Raw genomic sequence first — 8,681 nt, 5'->3', positions numbered from 1 at the left:
GTGAAGGCCAATCTAGTTTGAGGACATGGTTTTGCTCTGAGCAGTACACGTTACTTTGTTAAATGGTAAATGGCGTATACTTATATAGAGCTTTCTACCCTCCTTCGAGGGCTCAAAGTGCTTCACAGTCACAGAGCGCTTTCAACCATTCACACACACATTCACACACTGGTGGTTGCTCCACTGCATCCTTCAACCAGAGGCAATTCGGGGTTAAGTGTCTTTTCCAAGGCACTTTGACACATGGTGGGAATCGAACCTGCAATCTTCCGATCAGGAGTCGACTGCCCTACCGCTGCAAGGAAGATCAAGTCAAGTCACTAGTTACGGGTTTTAAAGTCTTGAGTTGAATTTAAGGTTGTAAAATTAATGACTCAAGTCATTGTCCTGTGACTCAAATCCACACTTATAGACTTCAAGATTCCCATGATCCTGAAAAGGATTGAGAGGATTTAGAAAATGGATTATAGTACAGATGGGCTTTAAATATGTAAAACTGTAGGGTTTCTAACTGAGGTGATTTAAAATGTATTTGGTATTTAACCATACAAAAAACTGATACTTTCTTGGATCATACTTTCTTGTATTTGTATCCCTGCAGTCCTCCCCCAGCATTGGTTGATAGAAGAGGAAGATATCTGCAACCAGCAGAGGAACTTCAGAGTGGAACAGAATGATCCAGAACCTACACAGACAAAAGAGGAGCAGGAAGAACAAGAATCTCCACAGATAAAAGAGGAACCGGGCGGACCAGAACCTCAACAGGCAGAAAAGGAAAAGAGGGAACCAGATCCTCCACAGATTGAAGAGGAGCAAGAGTATCCAGAATCCCCACACATTGGTGAGGAGCAGGAGGAACCAGCAACTATACAGATTAAGGAGAGTTATACTTTGACGGAAATTCCTTCTTATGAGGAAAATGAGAACAGTGAAGCAGATCTAAACAATCAGCAGAACTTTAATGTAACTGAGAGTCAGGATGAAGAAGAAAACCAACATGAAGAATCAACATCAACTATAGATCATGAGACAGACCCACAGAACGGAAATCAGAGAGGCAAAAGAGACAGAAGTCATGTCCAAGACATGTCAGAAAGTCAGTGTGACTCTGATGTTAAAAAAAAATCAGAGAAAACAACTTTGGTTGAAAAACGCAAACAATCCACTAAAGAAAAAAGAGTTTCCCATTTAAAGTCTGGTAAAGGAACAAGAACTCCTCCTAATATGTCTTCCCATATGAAAACAAAGTCAGATGAAGGACTTTATGTCTGTGAAGAATGTGGTAAAAGTTGTGGCTCTTACTTAAAATTCAGAACTCATATGAGGACTCACACAGGAAAGAAGCATTTTCGATGTAAAAAATGTGACAAACATTTTAGTGATAGATCTCATTTCAAAAGACACATGAGAACTCATACAAGAGAGAAGCCTTTTACATGTAAAGAATGTGACAAAAGTTTTAGTCAAATATCTCATCTCAAAAGACACGTGACAACTCACACAAGTGAGAAAACTTGTTCTTTTCAAGAATGTGATAGAAGGACTAATCAAATATCTTACGTCAAGAAACACATAAGAACTAATATTGGAGGGAAGCCTTTTACGTGTAAAGAATGTGATAGAAATTTTTGTCAAATATCCAATCTCAAAAGACACATGAGAATTCATACAGGAGAGAAGGCCTTTACGTGTAAAGAATGTGATCGAAGTTTTAGTCGGATATCCAGTCTCAAAACACACATGAGAATTCATACAGGAGAGAAGCCTTTTACTTGTAAAGAACTTGATAGAAGTTTTAGTCGGATATCCAGTCTCAAAACACACATGAGAATTCATAAAGGAGAGAAGGCCTTTACGTGTAAAGAATGTGATCGAAGTTTTAGTCGGATATCCAGTCTCAAGAGACACATGAAGATTCATACAGGAGAGAAGCCTTTCACATGTAAAGAATGTGATAGAAGGTTTACTCAAATATCCAGTCTCAAAAGACACATGAAGATTCATACAGGAGAGAAGCCTTTCACGTGTAAAGAATGTGATAGCAGGTTTAATCGAAAATCTAATCTCAAAGCACACATGAAGATTCATACAGGAGAGAAGCCTTTTACTTGTAAGGAATGTGACAAAAGCTTTATTGCTGTATCTAGTCTCAAAAGACACATGAGAACTCATACCAGAGAGAAGCCTTTTACGTGTAAAGAATGTGACAAACGTTTTATTGATATATCTTCTCTCAATAGACACATGCAAAGTCATACAGGAGAGAAGCCTTTTACGTGTAAAGAATGTGATAGAAGTTTTAGTCTGATAGGTAATCTCAAAACACACATGAAGATTCATACAGGAGAGAAGCCTTTTATTTGTAAAGAATGTGATAGAAGTTTTAGTCGAAAATCTAATCTCAAAATACACATAAAGATTCATACAGGAGAGAAGCCTTTTACTTGTAAGGAATGTGACAAAAGTTTTATTGATGTTTCTTATCTCAAAAAACACATGAGAACTCATACCGGAGAGAAGCCTTTTAAGTGTAAAGAATGTGACAATTGTTTTATTGATGTATCTCATCTCAAACAGCACATGCAAAGTCATACAGGAGAGAAGCTTTTTACGTGTAAAGAATGTAAAAAATGTTTTTCTCAAATATCTAATCTCAAAAGACATACGAGAATTCATACAAGAGAGAAGCCTTTTACGTGTAAAGAATGAGATAAGAGTTTTAGTCAATGGGCTACTCTTAATGCACACATGAAAACTCGTACAGGAGAGAAGCCTTTTAAGTGTAAAGAATGTGACAAGAGTTTTATTGATTTATCTTCTCCCAATAAACACATTCAAATTCATACAGGATAGATGCCTTTTTCTAGACATAAATTGTAATTAGGAACGACGTATAAATACAAGCATCTTCAGTTGTTTGAGGTTTTGTAACAAACTGGAGAATTTGCATGATGGAAAATGTTTAGTGAAAATGAATCAAAATAAATGTTTGATCCAATTCATTTTGTAATGATTCTATATGTTTAATGACAGAAAATATTTAACTCATTCATGAATTACGTTTAAGTACTCTTGTAAATAGAAATGTTTTTTATGTTTTTTATTTTGTCAGTAAGATTTGTTTTTTTAATGTAACTCTTAATTTTTATTTGTTGAATTTTGTACTTTTGTGATATTGTTAAAGGACCAACTGTGGTTGTAGTTCATGCTGAGACAATGCTGTCTAAGTCTGTGTGTTACTTAGACAAATGTGGAAATATTTTTTTTCACTCTTTTTACACTTTTTATGTGATTCACTTAAATATTGTCTAAATATAAAATAATTGGAGTTTATATTTTGTTGAGGTGTGTTAGCAAATAACATTTTGGTGAAGGAAAGGTTTAGTAAAAATGTATTAATTAAGAGGTGGATAAAGAAACAGACTGGTGTTTGTGTTTTTGCTAATCCTGTTTCTAGTAGACATTAGAAGTGTTTCTCTGTTCTTTTTAGTTCTCAGTGTTCTGTCTCAATTTTTCCTGTGAAGAATAAAGTGGAGGTGAACATCAGTCAGAAGTGTGGAGTCTTTCCCACAGTGTGGCTTTCTGTTTGTTGGTTCTTTGCAGGTTCCAAAGCTGGGCTTCTCAAGTCCAGTTCTGCTGAGCTTAGGACTGAGGTCAGATCACAGAGCTCCATCAGGAGGTGTGAAGAAGACTGAAGTCAACAAACTTCTTCTCTGTGCTTTTCTCATCAGTCTGAGTGCAGCAGTGTGCTTCAGCACAGCTCTGCTGGTCAATTACTTTATTTAGCCACTGTCAGTTCAGAGAAACAGACAGAAAAGCACAGCCCTGAAGCGTATTCTCCTCAGTGACTGTAAAAATACTGGACTTATCAAGCTATGAGGTCCCCCATTGGAAATGCATTACGTCCACTCCTCGCGAAAGTAGGCTGCCGCTTTCACCGTCGCTTCCTGAAACGGATATCGTCATTTGCAAACGGCTGCAACCCATCTTCAGTGATTGGTCTGACTCTCTGTGAGTCATAGCTGAATCATGGAATCTACAGGAAGTACTGTCGCCAATCTGGAGTGAGTTTATTGCAACCGTCCACCTCTTTCCACGCCTCTACCATGAGACCTTTGGGATGTAAACAGCTTTCACTTTAATCACGGCGGCTCAGGAGAATTTTACAAATCATTGTTGAAGCCTTTGAGGGAGAACCATTCCAACATTTGATTCTGTCAGCGGTCCTTTTGGATTTACTTACATTTATTCCTTTTTGTCGAGCTAAATGGAGCATTTGTGTGACGCCACTGAAGAGCCCCCCCCCCCCTCGCGCCACAGCAGCAGCTTGTCACTTCACATGGGCTGCCACGTTACAGTCTGATCAGATGCACGTGAGAAGCGCGTTCAGCGGTATTTAAAATCAATAACCATCCTAACAAGTGAACAGCTGGATCTTTTTATCTGTTTGAAAACACGACCAGGTCCTTTCAAGTTTGTCTCGCGCTCCTCAGACGGCTGCGTCTAATTCAGGCTGAAGCTGGAAAAGTTCGGCGAAAATGAATCTTTGGTGGTGATTTTATGGAGGAGCTGTACCATTCCGTATGATACACAACTTATAATTTATAAGCTACAACCAAAACAGTGAAAAAAATGAAAAACGAACGTTAAACAGACCAAAAATAGTCCAAAGCACATAACCTCAGAGTGAAATCTATTTCTACAGAGTAAATCCTCATCTAAAAATGTCGACAGCATGTTCCTCTTGTTGTTTTAAACTGCTGCATCTGTACATTCCATTGAGGAAAACAAGAGTAGAACAATGATTGGAACATTGTTGAATTGTAAAGTAGGTGTTAAAAGGTCTTCACTGACCCATTGATGAAGTCTGCTCCCGTTGGCTACCTGTTATTTGTCAATCAAACCCCCCACACATTCGACGTCAGACCCACAAACGCTCATTGATAGGGCTGTGGATCATCACTTAGGTGGCGATCCAATTCCATCCATCCATCCATTTTCTTGACCGCTTTGTCCCTTTTCGGGGTCGCGGGGGTGCCGCAGCCTATCCCAGCTACTGATGGGCGAAGACGGGGTACACCCTGGACAGGTTGCCAGTCTGTCGCAGGGCCTCAATCACACACCCATTCACTCTCACATTCACACCTAGGGGCAATTTAGAGTCACCAATGAACCTATGAAGCATGTTTTTGGACGGTGGGAGGAAGCCGGAGTCCCCGGTGAAAACCCACGCATGCACGGGGAGAACATGCAAACTCCACACAGAAAGGTCCCAGCCGGGATTTGAACCGGGGCCTTCTCGCTGTGAGGCAAGAGCGTTAACCACTGCGCCACCGTGCAGCCCGCGATCCAATTCGATTCGCGAGTTGAACCACGATTCTTACTTTTTATTATAATGTTTATTGCTATGTGTATGTCTATTTAGTAGAATGATGAAAATGGAAATTATTTGTATTTAATCATCACTTATACCTTTATTTAGAACAGGTGATCAGAATCAACTAAACTTATTAAAAAAAAAGCACAACGATTCAGATAAAAAGACATTTTTTTGTCATTTTGAAGTTTTTTTTCTTTTTTTTTTATCTTTTCAATCTTCAGGTTCATAAAAAGGATAAAAATCCCTCTTGTTTTGGGTCGTTTAACAACAAAACCTGAAAATGTTCTGCACAGTTTTTTATCTTCGAAGTTCTTCAATATTTTACGTTCTAAGCATCACACATTGCTGCAGAGCTCCTATGAAGAGGTTTTTTTTCACAGCAGAATCAGCTGATTCATGTTGATTATATCCACCTTTCAGCAGCGCGAGGCTGTTTCTTCAGAACAAGCTGGAGTTTTGTTAATTACGTCAAATGTTGAAGAGTTATTATAACCAAAAGAATGTAAACACTGGAGCTAAAGCTCCGATGTTAAAGCTAATTCATTGACAGTCAGTGAGTGTGACTTTAGTCTCCTTTTTTGAACTGAAAAAAGCTCTCAGTAGTTTTACTTTGAAAACCGGAAGCTTCACCGTCAAGAGGATGTGTTTACTTCCGGTGGAAGTACGGCGGCTCTTTTGGACTTTATTTTAGTTCGTAGACTTAAAATCCAACATTAATCTGCATTTCAGAGCAAAAATACATTGTTCCCTGATGATATTATGATCATCTTTTGCTACAATTTACTACATTTACTCCATCGCGAATCAGTGAGCTTGGACGACGCAAATATCCGTATTTGAAATTTTGGGAGCAGATCGCGATACTCGTTACAGCCCTACTTATTGAGCCATCTGATTGGTCAATGTATAACTCTAATAACTTGTGAAAATGGAAGAAAATCTTTAAAAAAATTAGGATTAGATAAAAGAAGATAAGCAGAAAGCAGCAGAGGAAGAATGATTATTCTGACATATAAAATCACTGAGAAATAACTGTCTGTTTCTCAATGTAAGTCAATGGGACTTTGGCCTTTTTGCAACCCAGTGGTACTTCCTATATGGAACACGGAAGGAGGGGGGCTTGCTTCGTCCATTAACTCTTTCATATAGTCAATGATTCTCCTCCATAACATCAGCAAAAATTCCAATATGCAGGGAGAAGATAAATGAAAGTACATTAGTCACACATAATCCAAAAACACTATTTCTATCTCCAGTTAATGAGTGTGGTGGCTGCCGCCATCACAGGACCATCAGGGCAGTAAATGCATAACACACCATATTTCTATTTCTATTGTGGTTTAAGTGTATTAATATATTTGTTTTGTTTATTTTGAGTTGCTGGCCCCAGAAGACCATGGTGCTTGCTGTTGATGCCGCCATCTGCTGGATGAATGAAGTCAGGCCTGACAAACCAACATGAGCACTTGGCAGCAATCAACCACAACAGCAAGCAACAAAATGGACCTTAGCATGGCCAAGAGTGGGGGGGATATATTAATATTTGTATAGACAAATATCATTTGCTCTATTTTCTAGCTAGTATCATTAATTTATTAAAGGCAACTTTATGTTAGATTTAGTTAACACTTTAACAGATATGTTATTTGTTTTGGAATATTGTTTGTAGTTAGAGTTTGTCCTTTTCAGTCCCCCCTTGTGTTTCTTCAGTGGATTGATCACCCACTATATATGTTCCCTTGTGTCTCTGTTTAAGTTAGGTCAGTTTTCAGTCTGTTCAAGTTCATGTTACTTTGCTAACTTATGTTGCCTTTTGCCTGAGTTCCCTTATTGTTTAGTTGACCTCTTTTAAGGGCCCAGTGTGTTATTATGGCCCGCAGCAGCAGTCTACTGACTGCAAGGACTATATTGTTTTTGCTTAAATATTCAATCTTTCTGCGCCTTTGAGCCAAAATTTCACCCCGCCACATGAACGAAAAGTTCCTCAAAATTTTATGACACGTAGGGAAAATTGAAAATTAATTTTTGGCATGTTGCGCGTGACCCACCCCAAAACAATGACATCACGGCGAGCGGTTTTGTAAAAAAAATGAATGGGCCAAAAATCGTTTATGGGGCCAAAAAAATATGTTTCGAGATACGCAAACGAAAGCCCATGCCACGCGTCGGGCATAACATCATAGAATATGACCATATAAGGAATGTGGGCGTGGTAAGCAAATAACATCCGTTGTTAAGGGGATCCAAAAATGTACTTTGGTCGAAACTAACGTCCATCTGTTCGGTGACCTCGGGCGAACTAAACATAAAATGGTTGCTATGGAGATAACACTAACAGAAAAGCGGCCATTTTGAAAAAAGCGCCTTTTTAAGCAATTTCTCACTTACATGCCAAGTTAAAGCTTTAACAAGTGTTATAACTTAAAATATGATAATATAGGGAATGTGGGCGTGGTAAGCAAATAACTTCTGTTGCTAAGGAGATCAAAAAATTTACTTTGGCCGATTCTTGTAAAACTAACGCCAATCTGTTCGGTGACCTCAGGCGAACAAAACATAAAATGGTTTCTATGGAGATAACTCTAAGAGAAAAGGCGCCATTTTGAAAAAAGTGCCTTTTTAAGCAATTTCTCACTTACATCAAAGTCCAGCTATACAGTAAAGGAAGGGGGGGTTAGTGGTGCAGAGTGGCTGCTTAGCAGAAGAATTCAGGTCAAAGGTCAGTGTGAAGGGGGGGCGAGAGTGCGTAGGGGCGGGCAGCACGCGCGGCACTGGTGCGTAGGAGCGGGCGGCGAGGGAGAGGGTGGGCTGCGAGGGAGAGGGCGGCGAGGGAGTGGGCGGCGAGGGTGAGGGCGGGTAGCGACTGCGGGCCATCCAATGCCGCTTGCGGCTTTAATTTAATTTCCAACCTTTTTTATACATTTTTCCAGCTTTTTGGCTGCTTGGTCCACCACAATGAAAAAGAGTTGATTATCATTGTAAATAGTTTTAGAAGTAAAAACTCAACTGACTGCCATAACATAGACAATAGTTTAAAAAGTCATGAATTACATTTCCAAACCGTTAACATACATATGTAACTTATCACTAATCAAATCAAATCAAATCAAACTTTATTTATAAAAGCGCCTTTCATACTTAAGAGCAACACAAAGCGCTTCACATTTAAAAACAAAACATACACAATAAAAGCCCAACCCACCCTGCACACACACACACACCCTCCCTATAACACATACACCCATGACCCCACACACAATATTAAAAAAAAAAAACCTTGTAAAATAAACGTATAAAATAA

At 38.9% G+C, this 8,681-nt stretch overlaps 1 pseudogene; it reads left to right on the top strand.

Moving 5' to 3' along the window:
• The window catches only part of LOC112140066, a 7,861-nt pseudogene extending 4,041 nt beyond the window's left edge, over positions 1-3,820 (top strand).
• The last annotated feature ends 4,861 nt before the right edge of the window (positions 3,821-8,681 follow it).

Source organism: Oryzias melastigma, unplaced genomic scaffold, assembly GCF_002922805.2.
Source record: "Oryzias melastigma strain HK-1 unplaced genomic scaffold, ASM292280v2 sc00358, whole genome shotgun sequence".
NCBI lineage: Eukaryota > Metazoa > Chordata > Actinopteri > Beloniformes > Adrianichthyidae > Oryzias > Oryzias melastigma.
The sequence above is the reverse complement of the archived record's forward strand: the minus strand, read 5'-3'. Positions and strand labels throughout refer to the sequence as shown.